We start from the raw sequence: 18,053 nt of genomic DNA, 5'->3' as shown, positions 1-18,053 counted from the left end.
TGTGAAGACTTTAGACTTTCATTCTATGAGAATAGCTTGTTAGTTCATTAGTGTTTCGTAGTTGAGAACCTAGACCAAAAATTAGTATTTACTTGTTAAATCTTACACTTAATATTTCTTAGAACCATGAAAACCCTAAGATGACTCCCAAAATGCCCAACACCTTAATCTTATATTTTCAAACCGCTTTTATTTACTTTTATTTTCTTGCAATAGATATTAGGAAAACCAAAATCCCAATCTCTTATTTAGTCTTAGCCGTAGTTCTTTCTCTTTTAATTCAATTTGTGTTTGTTATTACTCTCTGTGGGATCGATCCTAAAATACTACAATTGATTAACTGTGCACTTTCAGTCATCGTATAGTCTTTTCAGGTAAAATATTTGGAGTGAAATTCTACACACATCAATATGCTAGCAGATAAGATGTGATCAGAACAATAGTCAAGCCAAGCAATAATAGGGATTTTGACTAACAACCTAAATTGGACAGAAATAAGAAAAATAAAATAAGAACCACTCAACCTACGCACAGGATGCAAGCAATCGAGTACCGGATCGAGTAGGTGGTCGGATAACAGGACAAATCAAAAACACAATGAAGAACAATCTGAGGCTGATCACGAAGCTAATGATCTAGTACCAGTTCGGGTAGTGGGTCGAGTTGATGTAAAACTGTAAACAATCAAAATACGAAAGCTCCTAAGGATGGGGTAATAGGTTCACAAGTACTCCTAATCGATTTGGGATGCCTTACATGCCTCAAGCATTATATTCCCTAGGCAATGAATCTCTATATCTTGCAAATCCACTCTCGTGGTAGAAACAATCAACCCTAATCACTTCCTTACCCAACTCTCGATGGAGAAACATGACTAAGCAGCCATTAAGATCCGATTCATTATTGCCAATAAATTCCTTACTCATTTAATCTCTTAGGCTAAGTGAGTAAATCTCTAGCATAGGTTAATTCAAGCAATTCATTGAACACCTCTCGGTGGTGATTTGCCTAGGATCTAGACTCAACCTCTCGGTCTGAACCTAGCATTAAGAACACCTACCCAAAAGGGAAATTTCATAATAACAATCAAGCTAAAACATCCTAACCGATTAAGAATACTCACTAACCTATCCCATCCCTAGAAACTTCAAATCACTACTCAGATCTCTTGTTAATCGAAAAAGAAGCATAAACAAACAAGAGATTCATAAAGTAAAAATAGATGATATATTGAAAAAGGAATAAAGACGTAGTGCACAATTGAAGTGTATGAATCGCAAAAACAGTAGATTGTAGAAATCCTAATAAGACTTGTAAAGTAGAATATCGCTCTCTCTCTCTCTCTCTCTCTCTCTCTCTCAGTAGCTCTCGCTCTCTCGTTTGTGAGTGTTTGCGGCTTGCTGGGCGAGAAAATAAGGAGGGGGTTTATATATGGAAACCTCTTTGACCTAGCCGCCTAGCTCTGCCCGAAGGTCTACACGAGGCTAGTGGTCGGGTGCCTCCTCGGGTATGGCTTGGAGTTGTTCCTCTTGCGCCCAGATCCTCTTGATCGGGTTAAGGTTCTGACTGTTCTTCTTGCACGAAAACTCCATCGGGTACATGCTCGGGTTTCACCTCATTCTTGCTCTTTTTAGGCTCCAAAGCACCTGTTTTCATCCAAAATGCACAAATGCAACAATGCAGCACCCTAAATAACCTAAATGCAAATTCCTAAGGTTAAAGACCTAAAAATGCTAAGGTTAGGCTATATACCATGCAAAACATGGATAAAAAGATGCCTAAGAAAGTGTAAATTAGAAAGTTATCAACACCCCCAAACTTCTCTCTTGCTGGTCCTCTAGCAAGAAAGTAAGAGGATGAGGTTTGAAAGTGGGGACTCATACCCTCATAGTACCAAGCAAAGGATTTAAGCTATAGTCCTTAAAGATAGTTTAAAGGTTCTAAGATCAATCAACATACAAATATGCTTATCACCATGCATCGATCTAGTTCATCCTCCAACTAACAGTAAAGACTTGCAATTCCAAAGAACATCTCTTTCACATTCATTAAAGTGTTTGGCGAATTCTTGTAAATGGAAAGTGAATCAAGCTCAATCGGTTTTTAAGGGTAAGGCTTTTGGAGGTAGGTTTCAAACAATGTTTTCAGGTGGCTTACTCTCGAAAGAAGGAATGCTAGACAGTTGTGAAAACTATCGAAGATTGAGAAAAATTGGGGCATACAAAGCTTAACTCTTGATGATCTACCCTTTTCTCATTCCCTTTCTTTTTATCGAATACCCTACAATAAAACTGCCTACAACCTTGATCTTAACTCCTTTTTTTTTTACAATCCCTAAGTTATTAACTTTGAACAGCTAGCTCTCTTTTACAACCCTTTTTTTTCTTCGCTATATTCCTTTTTTTTCTTTTTTTTTCTAAGAGATTATAGCAAGACTTTTCTCTCTTTTTTTTTTTTTTTACTTAGAGACTTAGAGCTAAATAAACTGAACCTTAGGGACTTTCTTCTTTTTATTTCTCTTTTGATCCTCAACCCAACCCCAAATAAATATGTTAACCACCTATATTTCAAAACCGATTCTATTAGCTAGTTCAAATGGTGCTAAACTTAGCTAAAACAAGAGCCAGTTTGCTGTCGTTCTCAATACTCTCAAGGTTTCACAACCTATAGCACTATAAAAACTGAAAAGGCCTCACTCAGCAAATCACAACAAGGCTTGAAAGAAAAGGTTTGGGTTCAAGGGTAGGAAAAACAATTCGGGTTAAATGAAAAGATTGGCAAAAATGGAGTGTTAACCCGAGTTTAGAGTCACCATGAGCGAGCATTCAAGTTCCATAAGCAAGATAATTGAAGTTCATGTTAAGTCCAAAAATATAGAGATGCTACAATGTTCAAGCAAGTTTCACACAAGTGGAAGAGGCTTTCAAAAGACACAAGGTTTTAAACAAAGATTCCTCATTTTTTTTTCCAGAGATTGATCAAGCAACAATGACCTGTGATTAAGGGCTATAACTTCAATCCTAAGGTTGGACTTTAAACAAGATGGTTTTAATCATTGCCCCCTAAAATGCATATGCAACAGCCCTGTATGAAACAATCTAGACTCGATCCTATAATGTAAATGCACCTACATGAACACTTTTTTTTTCTTATAAAAAAATTTTTCAATTTTTTTTTTTTTGGGATTTTCTATGCAAATAGATGCAGATTCAAATGAATAAAACTAGTATGCACAAAATTTGAATGAGAAAATAAGAAAGTAAAACACAATGTTAAATACATTTTAGGACCCTTCCCCAAACTTAAATTACACAGTCTCTGTGTAAATAAGAGTTGGAAAAAGAATCCAAGAATCACAAAATGAAAGAAAATAAATGCAATGTTATTTACAAAGTTTTGGATGAATGTGGTACCTCATGAGTTGGTGAAGAAGGAGGTTGTAGCAGCCTCCATGCTCGCCAAAGTGTACCCAGGATTGTCGCTGGCTTCATCAGGTTCCGGGGTTAGCTCATCAGAGAGCTCATTAATGTTCACGGATGACTTGCTCGGACCAGCATCCGAGGGGTTGTTCGTGTATGGCATCATGTAGCTCACCCGGCACGGCATCGGGTACTATGATGGATATGGTGGGAATAGCCCAGAATGGTCACCCGAATAGCTGCTCAAAGGATGCATCGGATAAGGCATTGGATACGGCATCTAGTTAGGCTGAGGGTGGCCCGAGTAGAAACCCGAGGGCGGCATCGTGTACCCCGTCGGGTGAAGTGTCGAATAGGCATCTGAGTTGCTTCTCCGGGATCTATCGGGTCTGGTGCCGTCCTCCTATGCTCGTGGCTCATATGAAGAAGCCCTATGAGATTCTGCTGGTGCTAAACCCCGGATTCCTCCTAGCGGTCTGCTCCTCCCCATCCATGTGGGTGTGTGGTCTGGAGTGGGACCTAAGGCACATCTTGCCTTGTATTGAAGCTCCTTGATCTAACCTCCAATTACCTTGACCGTACCGGTAAGATCCTTTACTTTCCTTGCCAGGAACTTGTTCATCCTCTTAACCAACTGATCCTGTTATGTGCCTCTCTCACCCCTACTGGCTGCTTCTGGGAGCAAACATACTCCTCAAAATCATACTCCTCTGAGTCTTCTCCCTGCCCTTGCCTTCTTGGCTCACTCTCTTCAGCTCCAGATTCTCCCTCGGGGTTGTACAGTGCCTCTAATGGAGGTATGAAGTCTTTGTTCGCTCCTAGCCAAATTTTCATGGCCATGACGTTAGGCAAGATCATCTGAGTAGCTCCAACCGTGGGGTGTACGAACTTGAAGAGCAACCTCTCATTTTGCTTCTCATAAGCCAAAAATCTTGCCAGTGTGAGATACTCAACGTCTAACCATCTAGGTTCATGTACAACCCCTTTGAGAGGCTTGTCGCAAGCCACTAAGATTGGCGTAACCAACCCTCCTATGGAGATCTCTCCAGATCCATCTCGCCTCTCAGTTTTCATGGCCCAAGCCTTCAAATACAGGAACTGGTCGAGCAATACAAAGACAATGCTAGTTTTCGCTACATCCCCTACTAGCTGTCTACCATCCCTAGCACTATCCAGGACTCCATACAAAGCTATGTGATATGATAATGGGAAGCAATGAGGATGATCAAGTGGAAGCTGAGCTTGTTCCTGAGGATGCTATGCGTGTACCAGTTGGACCAATGACAAGGGCAAGGACCAAACAACTTGCTAGAGCTGTTCATTTGATATTTGAAGATATTTGGAGCAAAGAGAACATGGGAATTTCTATTGGAGATGATATCTATCAAGTCCAGCCCACTTTGAGCCTAATACAAGCCCAAGAAAGCCCAAAATAATCACTTTATGTGGTCAAAGAAGAGTGACGAAAATAAGAGATACATGCACCAAAAGTCACTTTGGAAGAAGGAAACATGCACCAAGAGTTGGGTCTTCATTCAACTATCTATCTTTATTGTCTTTTAGTTCCAAGAATAATTAATACTTGGCTTTGTTACCAAGTTTTTCTATTCCTATATAAACACATGTAATCTCATTTGAGAAAATCATCCAAAAAAGAAATCTTTTATCTTATATTTGAGAGTGGTAAACTCCTTTGTTCCTTTGGAACTTGTTCTTTCTCCTTGGTGGGTTACATCAAAGAGTTCTCGGTATATCAAATGATTCCACAGCACTTGACGTTGCCATTCACTAGCTGAGGATTGAAGAGTCGTTATAAGAGAGTCTAGGGCACAAGGATTTTCGGGATTAGTCTCAAGCCTTTAAGACTAAGCATGGATTATATGAATGGCTTGTGATGCCTTTTGGGTTAACAAATGCACCTAGTACTTTTATGAGGTTAATGAATCATGTCTTGAGAGCATTCATAGGAGTTTTTGTGGTTGTGTATTTTGATGATATCTTGATCTACAGTCGAAGCCTAGATGACCATGTAGAGCATTTGAAAACTGGTTTAGATGCTCTTAGGAGGGAGCAACTGTTTGCCAATTTCAAGAAATGCACTTTTTGCACAGATAACCTTGTTTTTCTAGGATTTGTTGTGAGTTCACAGGGCATTAAGGTGGACGAAGAAAAGGTAAAGGCAATTCGAGAGTGGCCTAGTCCAAAGACGGTTGGTGACGTCAGGAGTTTCCATGGTTTTGCAGGCTTCTATCGGAGATTTGTGAAGGATTTCAGCACCATTGCTGCTCCTCTCTCTGAGGTTATCAAGAAGGAAGTTGGATTTAAATGGGAGACAGCACAGGAAGAAGCATTTCAACTCTTGAAACAAAAACTCACTTCTGCACCCCTTCTTTCTCTACCAGATTTTAAGAAAACTTTTGAAATTGAATGTGATGCTTCTGGTGTAGGAATTGGAGCTGTGCTGATGCAAGAGAAGAAGCCAATTGCATATTTCAGTGAGAAACTTGGAGGAGCAACCTTGAATTATCCAACTTATGACAAGGAGCTGTATGCTTTGGTTAGAGCGCTACAAACTTGGCAACATTATCTTTGGCCGAAGGAGTTTGTGATTCACACAGATCATGAGTCTCTAAAGCACTTGAGAGGTCAACAAAAGCTAAACAAGCTCCATGCTCGCTGGGTTGAGTTCATAGAAACATTTCCATATGTCATTCAGTACAAACAAGGTAAAGACAATGTTGTTGCTGATGCTTTGTCAAGAAGGTAAGCGCTTATCTCTACTCTGGATGCTAAGTTGTTAGGCTTTGAACAACTTAAGGAGATGTATGCTACTGATTATGAGTTCAAAGAAGATTTCCAAGCTTGTGAAAAGTTTTCTCATGGAAAATACTTTCAGCATGAAGGCTTTTTATTCTATGAAAATCGCTTGTGTGTGCCTAACTGTTCATTGAGAGATTTGCTTGTCAGAGAAGCTCATGGAGGAGGATTAATGGGACATTTTGGAGTTGCCAAAACACTTAGTGTTATGCAGGATCATTTCTACTGGCCGCATATGAAGAGAGATGTGGAAAGGATTTGCGGAAGGTGTGTCACTTGCAAGCAAGCCAAGTCTAAAGTTCAACCCCATGGTTTGTATACTCCTTTACCCATTCCTACTGAACCTTGGACTGATCTTTCAATGGATTTTGTGCTAGGGCTGCCTAGAACCAAGAGAGGTAGAGATTTTGTCTTTGTGGTTGTTGATAGATTTTCTAAGATGGCACACTTCATTCCATGTCACAAAACTGATGATGCTTCAAATGTTGCTGATTTGTTCTTTAGAGAGGTTCTTCGATTGTATGGCATGCCTAGAACTATTGTTTCTGATAGGGATACTAAGTTCTTAAGCTATTTCTGGAAAACTTTGTGGTCTAAGTTGGGGACTAAGTTGTTGTTTTCAACTACTTGTCATCCTCAAACTGATGGACAAACTGAAGTAGTGAATAGAACTTTGTCTACACTTTTCCGTGCTATCATTAAGAAGAACATCAAATCTTGGGAAGATTGTTTGCCTCTTGTTGAGTTTGCATATAATCATTCAGTTCATTCTGCTACTAAGTATTCCCCTTTCCAAATTGTTTATGGTTTTAACCCTTTAACACCTTTGGATCTAATCCCTTTACCTTTGAGTGAAAGAGTTAGTATGGATGGGAAAAAAAAAGCTGAACTTGTTAAGCAGATTCATGAGAAGGCACGACTCAACATTGAAGCAAGGACAAAGCAGTATGAGAAGCAAGCAAACAAAGGAAGACGCCAGCTGGTTTTTGAAGTGGGAGATCTAGTTTGGATACATTTGAGAAAGGAACGTTTCCCAGCTGAAAGAGAGTCTAAACTAATGCCAAGGGTCGATGGTCCATTCAAAGTCTTGACGAAAATCACTGACAATGCTTACAAGCTTGATTTGCAAGGTAAGTACAAAGTGAACTCCATTTTTAATGTTTCTGACTTGGCTCCATTTGTGGCAGATGGTCCGGATTTGAGGACAAATCCTTTTGAAGAGGAGGGGCATGATATGATAATGGGAAGCAATGAGGATGATCAAGTGGAAGCTGAGCTTGTTCCTGAGGATGCTATGCTTGTACCAGTTGGACAAATGACAAGGGCAAGGACCAAACAGCTTGCTGGAGCTGTTCATTTGATATTTGAAGATATTTGGAGCAAAGAGAACATGGGAATTTCTATTGGAGATGATATCTATCAAGTCCAGCCCACTTTGAGCCTAATACAAGCCCAAGAAAGCCCAAAATAATCACTTTATTTTGTGGTCAAAGAAGAGTGACGAAAATAAGAGATACATGCACCAAAAGTCACTTTGGAAGAAGGAAACATGCACCAAGAGTTGGGTCTTCATTCAACTATCTATCTTTATTGTCTTTTAGTTCCAAGAATAATTAATACTTGGCTTTGTTACCAAGTTTTTCTATTCCTATATAAACACATGTAATCTCATTTGAGAAAATCATCCAAAAAAGAAATCTTTTATCTTATATTTGAGAGTGGTAAACTCCTTTGTTCCTTTGGAACTTGTTCTTTCTCCTTGGTGGGTTACATCAAAGAGTTGTCGGTATATCAAGTGATTCAACAGCACTTGACGTTGCCATTCACTAGCTGAGGATTGAAGAGTCGTTATAAGAGAGTCTAGGGCACAAGGATTTTCGGGATTAGTCTCACGCCTTGTCATCTGTCTCCGCGAAGCTTCTATCTAAAGTTCCACCGCCTTGCTTTGTTTGGTTTGTTTTAATAGAGTTTGGGGCATAAGGATTTTCGAGTTCATCTCACGCCTTATCATCCAGCTTCGCGAGCCATCGGAGTTCTAGGATTATCAGTCTACCAACCTTAGAGCGTCGATTCCTTGGGAGGATCACATCACTATGTCTAACAGCTGAAGCTCATGATCATTCACATTCACTGTTTCCTTTATAGCGAATAGAGTGCAGGCTAAGGATTTGTGAAAATACCTTAGGACAGGGCTTCTAATTTGAGCAGATTTGGAGCTTGTGGACTTGTAAGGAAGATTTTCCCCTATTGTCAGCCATAGGGATTTCATCTCCTACTTGTCTACCTCCATAGCTTCCCCATGACCAGCCCTGAAACCGTACAGCTCCTCCATCTCCTTAAAGGTAAGCCGATACTCCTTATTATGCACTGAGAAGGTGATGAACCTGATCTCTCCATTGGGTAGTAGCTTCGGGTGGTCTTCAAAGTAGTGTAACCGTAGCGTGGCGAGGAAGTGAACCGTCTCCTCCTTGTATGCTTCTAGGTTAATTCTCGTTAGCTTGCCCATGTGGCACATGTCAAAAAGAAAATCGACATCTTTCGCGATCCCTACCTTTTTCATCGTCTCGCGGTGGGGGTAGCGGATTCCAATGAAGCTAATCTTTCGGAGAATCTTGAACTGCCTCACCGGTGTTTCTATTTCTTTCTGCTTCAGCCTCCTCGACGCCATCCGGGTGCGTTCACGCTGCTCCTCTCCATGGTCAGGGCTCTCAGCCACCTTCTTGGCCTTTTCGGAAGCCGATCTCTTCCTCTTCGCGACCGCAGCTCTGTTTCTCGAATAGGCGGTTTGGTTTTCCTCGCATCTTCCACCGTCGGCATCCGAGTCGACCTCCATGGGGTCAGTTACCGTTTTTTTTGACGTAGACAGGTCCCTACGTCATGGAGATCTGCGGACAGCACTCGCTACTGGCCTTGGCGAACAGATTCGAGTGTTCACACGATCAGATGCTCGAGTATCGTCTCGGGTGTCCGATTGGGTAAAGCATCGGGTTGGGGATTGGAAACGTCCACTTGTCAGCAAGGCATGCAAAACGTCTCCTCGTCCCTGGGAATCTCGAGTAGGGTCGCGTCCTTCTCCGGTTCTGGCAGCGGCGGAGGTGGAAGTGGTTCCCTTCTTCTTGTAGATTTTGATCTTTGGAGCCATAGGTGAATCCTTGAAAAGAAGAAAAAGCTAAACTCGAGATAATTAGGGTTAGTTCCCAAAAATCTAAGAGCAATCGTGTTTCAGAGAGTAAGTAGGAACTTGGAAGCTAAAGAGTTTTAGGGTTGAGGGAACTTATCGATTTTGTGATGCTGAAGAGGAGAGGTCTATGTTACTTTAAATAGAGGAGGTAGCTGCTAGGGTTTCTCCGAGAGTGGGATGGGGTTGGGGAATTCGTACTTCACTCGCCACCCAAGCAGAAACACGATCGGGCGTGTCGAGTACGTATTAGGATTGTACCTCGGGTTCACCAAAACTCATAAATACATTTATTATTATATATATTTTTTTTAGTAAAAATTAAACAAATTTAAAGCTATTTCAAATCTCAAATAAAACCAACTAAATATCAAAAGCAAATAAAAAAAAATGTTTTAAACTTGAATCAAAAGAGTTTAAAAAATACCTTTGGGACTTCCTCCCAAATGAGCTTGTTTTAAGTCACTGAGCTTGATTTTCCATGGTTTTCAGGCATTGAATTTGGGGTAGAGAGGTTTGAAGGTCCTCTCTATTGCAGCATACTCATTCGTCGGACTCTCTGATTCTTTTCCTTGCTTCTACAGCAAAGGTAGTGTGAACTTCTTGGTAATGCTGGATCATTCTTGGCAGCACTTGAGTGTAGAAGACCTGACGATTGATAGTTGGCCTTTTTATTCCACTCTTAATGTTAAATTTCATTTTAATGTGCTCTCCATGCTCAATGTTGATTTGTCCCTTCTTCACGTCTATCACTGCACCAACCGTTGCCAAGAATGGTCTCCCTAGTGCTTCTAATTGAATGTCAAGAGCTGCTCTGAATCTTTCCTCCAATTCCCCTTCTTCAGGCGCAGGAGGTTGTGATCGATCTGTCATATGGACGTCTGCCCGATGGTTTATCTGACCATTACCATCGGGTAAGGCATCGGGTTCAGCCTCGAGTGATGCGTCAGTTTGCGATTCCCAAATTGATACTCGATCGTTAGCTCGATCGGGGTGATCATATGGATGATCAGGTTGATACTCGGATAAGTAGTGTTGTTGGTCGTAGATCTGACTGTGATCCACATACTCATGTACTGATCATCACTGTCCTCAGTGAGGTAATAATCGACATCATTTACAAAAATTGCCTGTGAGGTAGCATAATATTTTGGGTTCTAAACAGATTTACCGGGTAGCTGGCCATTCTTTGGAGCCGGTTGTGTGACTGTTTGGCCTTCTAGATATCTGAACTTGGTATTGAGAGAGTCATATTTAGCATTGAGGTCGTTGTACCCAGCATCTATCTTGTTGCTCATTTCTATAAAACGTTTGGCATTGTCCATTGCTATCGATGCCAGGCTTTGGATTATCTGCTAAATCAAACCTTGTAGTTCGGCCTCTTGAGGTGGGTTTGGTGGTCCCTTATGCGGTGGAAATCCAGGTGATACCATTGGTTGTTGGTATCCGCCGGAGTATTCCTGCTTAGGAGCATAGCCTTAATTATATTGGACAAAAGGCTTTGGTGGGGCTTGGTTTCCTTGGACTGCGGATGGATAGAGCTGATCCTGAGGATTGGCAACATTCAGGTTACAGTAGGAGATATTTGGGTTTGGTTATAGTTGTTGTATCCCTTATTGTAACCGCCTTGATTTTGGATGTAGTTTACATCCTCAAGCTGTGCGCTTTCCCCATCCTGTTGTGGAAACTGCTCCTCCTCGGAAATGGAGTTGACATGATGTTTCTGGCTTAGGAGTTTGTCCAACTTATCATTGAGTGCCTTCATATCTCGCTTGTACTTCGAATCATCATGGCTAGAAGAGCGGATGGACCGATCATACTCCTCATTGTAGTGCCCATCAGATTGGGCTAAGTTCTCCACCAGGTCCCAACCTTCATCAACATCCTTATTGAGAAGGTTTCCATTGCTTGCGGTGTCCAGCAGCATCCATATCTTAGGGGCTACGCCGCGGTAGAGGGTACTTAGCAATGAAGCATTGCTGAATCCGTTACACGGGCATCGACTGGCATATCCCTTGAAACGTTCCCAGGCTTCACTAAACGTTTGTTTGTTTTTCTGAACAAAGTTGGAGATGTCATTCCGCAGCCTTGCATTTCTGGAGTTAGAGAAGAATTTGGAGAGGAACGCCTTCTTGCATGTTTCCCCATGTGGTTATAGACTTCTTAGGTAGGGAATTCTCCCATACGTGTGCCTTATCACCCAGAGAAAATGGGAAAAGCCGGAGCTTGAATCCATCTTCGCTAATTCCATTTATTTTGGTTAGGCTAAAGAGCCTATCAACGTCATCCAGATGGTCCAATGGGTCTTCCATTGGCAGTCCATGAAACTTGTTGCTCTGAATCATCTGGATGAGACTACTCTTGATCTCAAAATTGTTATTTTGAACGGCAGGAGGCACGATACCATGCCTTTGAGTATGAGTAGAGGGGGCATCCCCAGCTCCTATGTTGGTCCTCTCTTGAGGGGAAGGTGGACCGTTCTGATTATTCATTTCCTCCTCTAGTGGTGTCGGTTGTGGTTGCTGTACTTGTTGTTGATGAAGTAACCTTGGTCTATCGACGTTGTCGAGAAAAGGACTCAGGAGTTGGCTACCCTTGGAACGTGTTTGCATGCACAATCAGGTATCCGAGTAAGTACACAAAGGTCAACTCAATCCAGGTGACCAAGTGACTGACCGGGTTGTGCCTCAGGTTTCACCTGAAATGCAAAACAAACAAACAGAAAAGCAAACAAGTCATTATCAAATCTATTAAGTAAAAAGAACTTGATCGAGCAAGTGCTGAAATCCTAAATATAACAAACAATTTCAACCAAATGGCAACGGCGCCAAATTGATAACAAGATTTTCACCCAGGGTATCAATTCCCTATGCAGTTGTAGTAGAAAGGGTTATCAATCCAAATTGTTATATGCTAGCAGATAAGATGTGATCAGAACAATGCAAGTCAAGCCAAGCAATAATAGGGGTTTTGACTAACAACCTAAATTGGACAGAAATAAGAAAACTAAAATAAGAACTACTCGACTTAAGCACACGATGCAAGCAATCGAGTACTGGATCGAGTAGGTGGTAGGATAACAGGAAAAATCAGAAACATAATGAATAACAACCCAAGGCTGTACATGAAGTTGATGATTAAGTACGAGTTCGGGTAGAGGGTTGAGTTGATGTAAAACTGTAAACAATCAAAATACCAAACCTCCTAAGGATGGGGTAATCAGTTCACAAGTACTCCTAATCGATTTGGGATGCCTTACATGCCTCAAGCAATATATTCCCTAGGCAATGAATCTCTAAATCTTGCAAATCCACTCTCGTGGTAGAAACAATCAACCTTAATCACTTCCTTATCCAACTCTCGATGGAGAAACATGACTAAGAAGGCATTAAGATCCGATTCATTATTGCCAATAAACTCCTTACTCATCTAATCTCTTAGGCTAAGTGAGTAAATCTCTAGCATAGGTTAATTCAAGCAATTCATTGAATACCTCTCGGTGGTGATCTGCCTAAGATCTAGACTCAACCTATTTGTCTGAACCTAGCATTAAGAACACCTATCTAGAAGGGAAATTTCATAAAAAAAATCAAGCTAAAACATCCTAACCGATTAAGAATAATCACTAACCTATCCCATCCCAAGAAACTTTGGATCACTACTCATATCTCATGTTAATCGAAACAGAAGCATAAACAAATAAGAGATTCATAAAGTAAAAATAGATGATATATTGAAAAAGGAATAAAGACGTAGTGCAAAATCGAAGTGTATGAATCGCATAAACAGTAGATTGTAGAAATCCTAACAAGACTTGTAAAGTATAAAATCGCTCACTCTCTCTCTCTCTCAGTAGCTCTCGCTCTCCTCGTTCGTGAGTGTCTGCGCCTTGCTGGGCGAGAAAATAAGGAGGGGGTTTATATATGCAAACCCCTTTGACCTAGCCGCCCAGCTCTGCCCAAAGTTCTAACGAGGCTAGTGGTCGGGTGCCTCCTCGGGTGTGGCTTACATGCTCGAGTTTCACCTCTTTCTTGCTCTTTTTAGGCTCCAGAGCGCCTGTTTTCATCCAAAATGCACCATGCAACAATGCAGCACTCTAAATAACCTAAATGCAAATTTCTAAGGTTAAGGACCTAAAAATGCTAAGGTTAGGCTATATATAATGCAAAACATGGATAAAAAGATGTCTAAGAAAGTGTAAATTAGAGAGTTATCAGTTAGCTAGGAGACAAAAGACTAAGGCGGCTAGCCAAATGCTCAACCATGTGCTCGGTCGAGTGCATGGTCGAGTGCCTTCTAAAGCTTGTCGGCTCTTGGTCGAGTCCCTCTCCCTGCTTGGTCGTGTGTCTGGTCGAGTGGGGAGGTTGAGTGACTTTGAGACTTTGCCTTCCTTTTATTCCAACCTTGATCTGCTTCACTAGATGTACTCTCTTCTTTCTCAGCAGACTTCCATGCTCCAAAGGACCTAAATTACCTATTTATGCAAGCAAACATGCAAATGTCATGCATGCAATTTCTACCCTAATGCACAAACATAGGCTAACCTACACAAAAATGACAAAACTAGCTAGTAAACATGGCAAAATAGAAGGATAAACTATGCATAAACAGGGTAAAATATATGTACATCAGAGTAATTGGTTAGTATCAAGCTAAGCTTATCCAGACTGTTTAACAAACTTCACAGAAGCTTTCCCTAGACAATGATCTCATAAACTTGCTAATCCACTCTCATGACAATAGCAATCAGGTTTAAACACTCCTAAACCTAGTTCTCACTAGCTAAGACATGGATAAACAGACTTTAAATTCTAGATTCATTCTTTATCAAAAACCACCCTAGACAACTAATCTCTTAGGCTAGGCATATTAATCTCATTATTAGTTTTATATAGCATCCTAAACATCTTTTGTAAGTTAAAACAGCTGAGATCTATCTTTAATTTCTCAGAACAGAGATAGCATAGAACTCTCCTAACCCAGAAGGGATTTGTAAACAAACAAGATTAAACAGTCTAGATAAACATATCTCTTAACCCAGAAGGGATTTGTAAACAAACAAGATTAAACAGTCTAGATAAACATATCTCTTAACCAACAACCTATCTCATCTCTAAGATCCTAGTTCACTACTCAGATCTACATATCATTAGCCTTGGGCAAAATAACTGGATCCGAAACCTGAACCCGAACCCGACCGGAAGTAGGCAGTTTGGATCGGATACGGATGGTGTATAATACCCGATCGGGTTTAGTTCTCACAAATATCGGATTCCCGAACCAATCCGAACATATCTACACATCTATCTATACATCTATAATTATACAATCCCTAATTCAATTGAACTAACCTACAATAGCCTGTTCGGCTTCTCATTTTTGAAATCGAGACTCGTGAATCGTGATAAAGGTGTAAAAACCCCAATTGTTCAAGCTGGAAACTCATACTTGTGATAAAGCATCATCTCCTCTGTCTGCGACTTCACGGAGGCCATCACCGGTACATCTTCTTCTCTTTTTAGTTGTCCTCTTGAAACTTAGGCCTTAGTCATACACACTTAAGAGTATTAGACATAGCAGTATAGTCATATAGATATAGATATTTGATTGTTTGTATGTTTGAGTGTTTGTTTTGTTCTCGATATCTCTGTTTTTGCTGAGTGTTGATGATGTTCTTGCTTGTCTGATTCACTTGTTAAAACATGTTCGTTGATGATGTTCTTGCTTGTCTGATTCACTCGTTAAAACATGTTCGTTTATGATGTTCTTGCTTGTCTGATTCACTCGTTAAAACATTTTCGACTTATCATTGATCTTGAGAAGTTTGCAAAGTGTAAAGCTAACTTATAATATTTTTTTATTTACAGATGGATTAATCATCTCCAACTCATGATAACAGAGACAGAGAGAGATATGAACATGAAGAGGAAGAAGAATATTTGACACCGGAGTCTAATTTAAGGGGCAAAAGAAAACAAACTCATGGTCATGGAAATCAATCGGTGGTGGAGGAACTGCTGCTGAGCAAAATAAGAGCCCAAGGATACTTACACCAAGATCCGGTGTATGGTGCCACTTCACAAGATTACCTGGAAGCCGTGAGAGATGTACCTGCAACTATTGTGGGAAGGAGTTAGGATGTGCTACAAATTCAGGGACAAAAAACTTGTGGAATCATAAAGATATATGTAAGGCATTCAAAGCGTGGGAAGAAGGACAACAAGTTATTAATCAAGAAGGAAACCGACAGAGTGCAAAAGTGCATGAGCATGTTTTCAGAGAAGAACTTAATAAAATGGTGGTGATAGGAGAGCTACCATTGTCATTTGTAGAATCCATGGCATTAAGATTTTTTTGCAACAAGGTTAGTCTTCTCTTAACATGGTTATAACTGTTTAGGTAAATTTGTATAAGCCTCACTCAAGAAGGACAACAACAAGAGACATAGTGAAAATGTATCATGAGAGGAAGGCCACACTTAGACAATTGTTTATTAGAGTAAGCAAAGAGTTTCACTCACCACTGATATTTGGGTTTCTTCGGTAACAGGTATGTTTTTTTTCAAGTATACTCTGATCATTCTTATTCTCGATCAGGTTCTCTTTTCTAATATGAGCTCCTTCTTTCTTTTCTTCTTCTATCAACATGTGCAAGTTATATGGTTATAACAGTGATATCTTGTGTTTTCATGTGTTTTTAGAGCTTAATTCTTCATTTTTCTTGTTAATTCTTGATTTTCAGTACTGTTGCTAGTTGTGTTCTATTGCCTTGAGTTTGCATTATCTTGTTTTCCTTTGTTTGAATCATTTTGTTAGCTAAGATTGTGATAAAAGAACTTTTCCTTGATTAAGAATAGATTAAGCATCTTTGTGTATTCTTGGTGTGTTGGTTAATGCAAATTGTGGATTGATAGTAATTGATACTAAAGTTACTACATCAATTTGGCGCCGTTGCCTTTTTGCATTAGAATTGACCATTAGGATTTCATCTTTGCTTGAGACTATTCATTTACTTTACACTGTTTGTTACTTGGGTTGCATTGGTGTTTTGTCTTTGATTTTCAGGGTGTATGAACTTGAGAAGCCACGGCCTAGCAAACTTGTTTCAGCCTGTTGACGACGTACCCCGACTTGAAAGAGAGAACCGCCGTTTAGCCCACCAAGCTATGGAGAACAATCCGCCTCCTGCTGCTGGTCATAATGGAAATGATCAGCCCAACGAAAACCAAGCTCCTATCCATCCTCCAAGACAACCACGAGTCATTGGAGCTTTTGATCAACCGAACATTCATGGGAACCGCCAAGGAATTAGAGCACCCGCTGTTGAGAACAATAACTATGAGATCAAGTCAAGTCTAATCAACATGGTGCAAAGCTCAAAGTTTCACGGTTTGCCTATGGAAGACCCTCTTGATCACTTGGATCAGTTTGATATGATGTGTGGGACAGTGAAAATCAACGGTATCTCGGAAGATGCATTCAAACTCCGCCTCTTCCCGTTTTCTCTTGGAGATAGAGCTAGGACTTGGGAGAAGAACCTACCAGTGGGATCAATCACCTCGTGGGATCAATGCAAGAGAGCTTTCATATCCAAGATTCTTCTCTACTACAAGAACAGCAAGGTTGAGAAATGAGATATCTAGCTTTGCTCAAAAGAGAAATGAGAGCTTTTGTAAAGCATGGGAGAGATTCAAGGGCTATACTATGTCTAAGCATGCCCTCATCATGGTTTCTCCAAGGAGTCTCTTCTTAGCACATTGTATAGAGGGGTGCTACCAAAGATAAGAATGTTGCTTCACACAGCAAGTAATGGTAACTTTCTTGGCCAAGATGTTGATGTTGGTATGACTTTGGTGGAGAATCTTGCTCAAAGTGATGGTAACTATGGGGAGGATTATGATAGAACTCCACGAGATCATACTGATATGAATGAGCATCACCGCAAGGAGATCAAAGCATTGAATGACAAGATGGATAAGATGCTTCTTGCCACTCAAAAGCCAGTCCACTTTGTCAATGAATGTGAACTTTATCAAGACGGTATGGAAGCTTGTGTTGAGAGACAAGAAGAGGTCAATTATGTTGGTGGCCAAGGCTATAACAAGTTCAATCCTAATTACCGCAACCACCCTAACCTCTCTTACCGCAGCACCAATGTGGAGAACCCACAAGATTAGTCTTATCCACCCCAAAAACCACCTGGTTTCCCTTCCCAACCCAACTATCAGCCTCAACCTCAAGGAAATTACCAAGCCAAGCCTCAAAGCTATTCCCAACCTCAACAACAACTGACTGCACCACATTCTCAAGGTCAAGTAGATGACACAAATGCTCTACTTAGACAACTCCTAGAAGGACAAGGAAGAGGAGCCATTGAACTTGCTACACAAATGAAAGCCATACACAACAAGGTTGACAATGTCTATGGTGAGTTAAATGCTAAGTTTGAAAGGTTGCAAACAAAAGTCCAGGGACAAGCTTCTTCCTCTTCAACAAAACAAATGGGCTCTCTACCGGGAAAATCAGAACAAAACCCAAAGGCGTTTTGCAATGCCATCTTCAAGGAAGAAGTGAACAGGGTTACTAGTATGAGTTTAGAAAAATCAAAAATGGATAGCCATGCTGATGAGAATGAAAGGT

The 18,053-nt window shown here is 40.6% G+C and overlaps 2 non-coding genes across 2 annotated transcripts; one reads left to right on the top strand and one right to left on the bottom strand.

Annotated features, from left to right (window-relative positions):
- The first annotated feature begins 11,396 nt into the window (after positions 1-11,396).
- Positions 11,397-11,503, top strand: LOC147948694 (small nucleolar RNA R71). The gene has a single exon (XR_015586187.1). It is a non-coding gene; the product is annotated as a small nucleolar RNA R71 (small nucleolar RNA).
- Positions 11,504-17,033: 5,530 nt separating this feature from the next.
- On the bottom strand, positions 17,034-17,145 carry LOC147948693 (small nucleolar RNA R71). Its single transcript, XR_015586084.1, has one exon. It is a non-coding gene; the product is annotated as a small nucleolar RNA R71 (small nucleolar RNA).
- Between the last annotated feature and the right edge of the window lie 908 nt (positions 17,146-18,053).

Source organism: Camelina sativa, chromosome 2 (assembly GCF_030686135.1).
Source record: "Camelina sativa cultivar CO46 ecotype springtype chromosome 2, ASM3068613v1".
Taxonomy (NCBI): Eukaryota; Viridiplantae; Streptophyta; class Magnoliopsida; order Brassicales; family Brassicaceae; genus Camelina; species Camelina sativa.
This window is presented reverse-complemented; position numbering and strand designations above follow the sequence as displayed.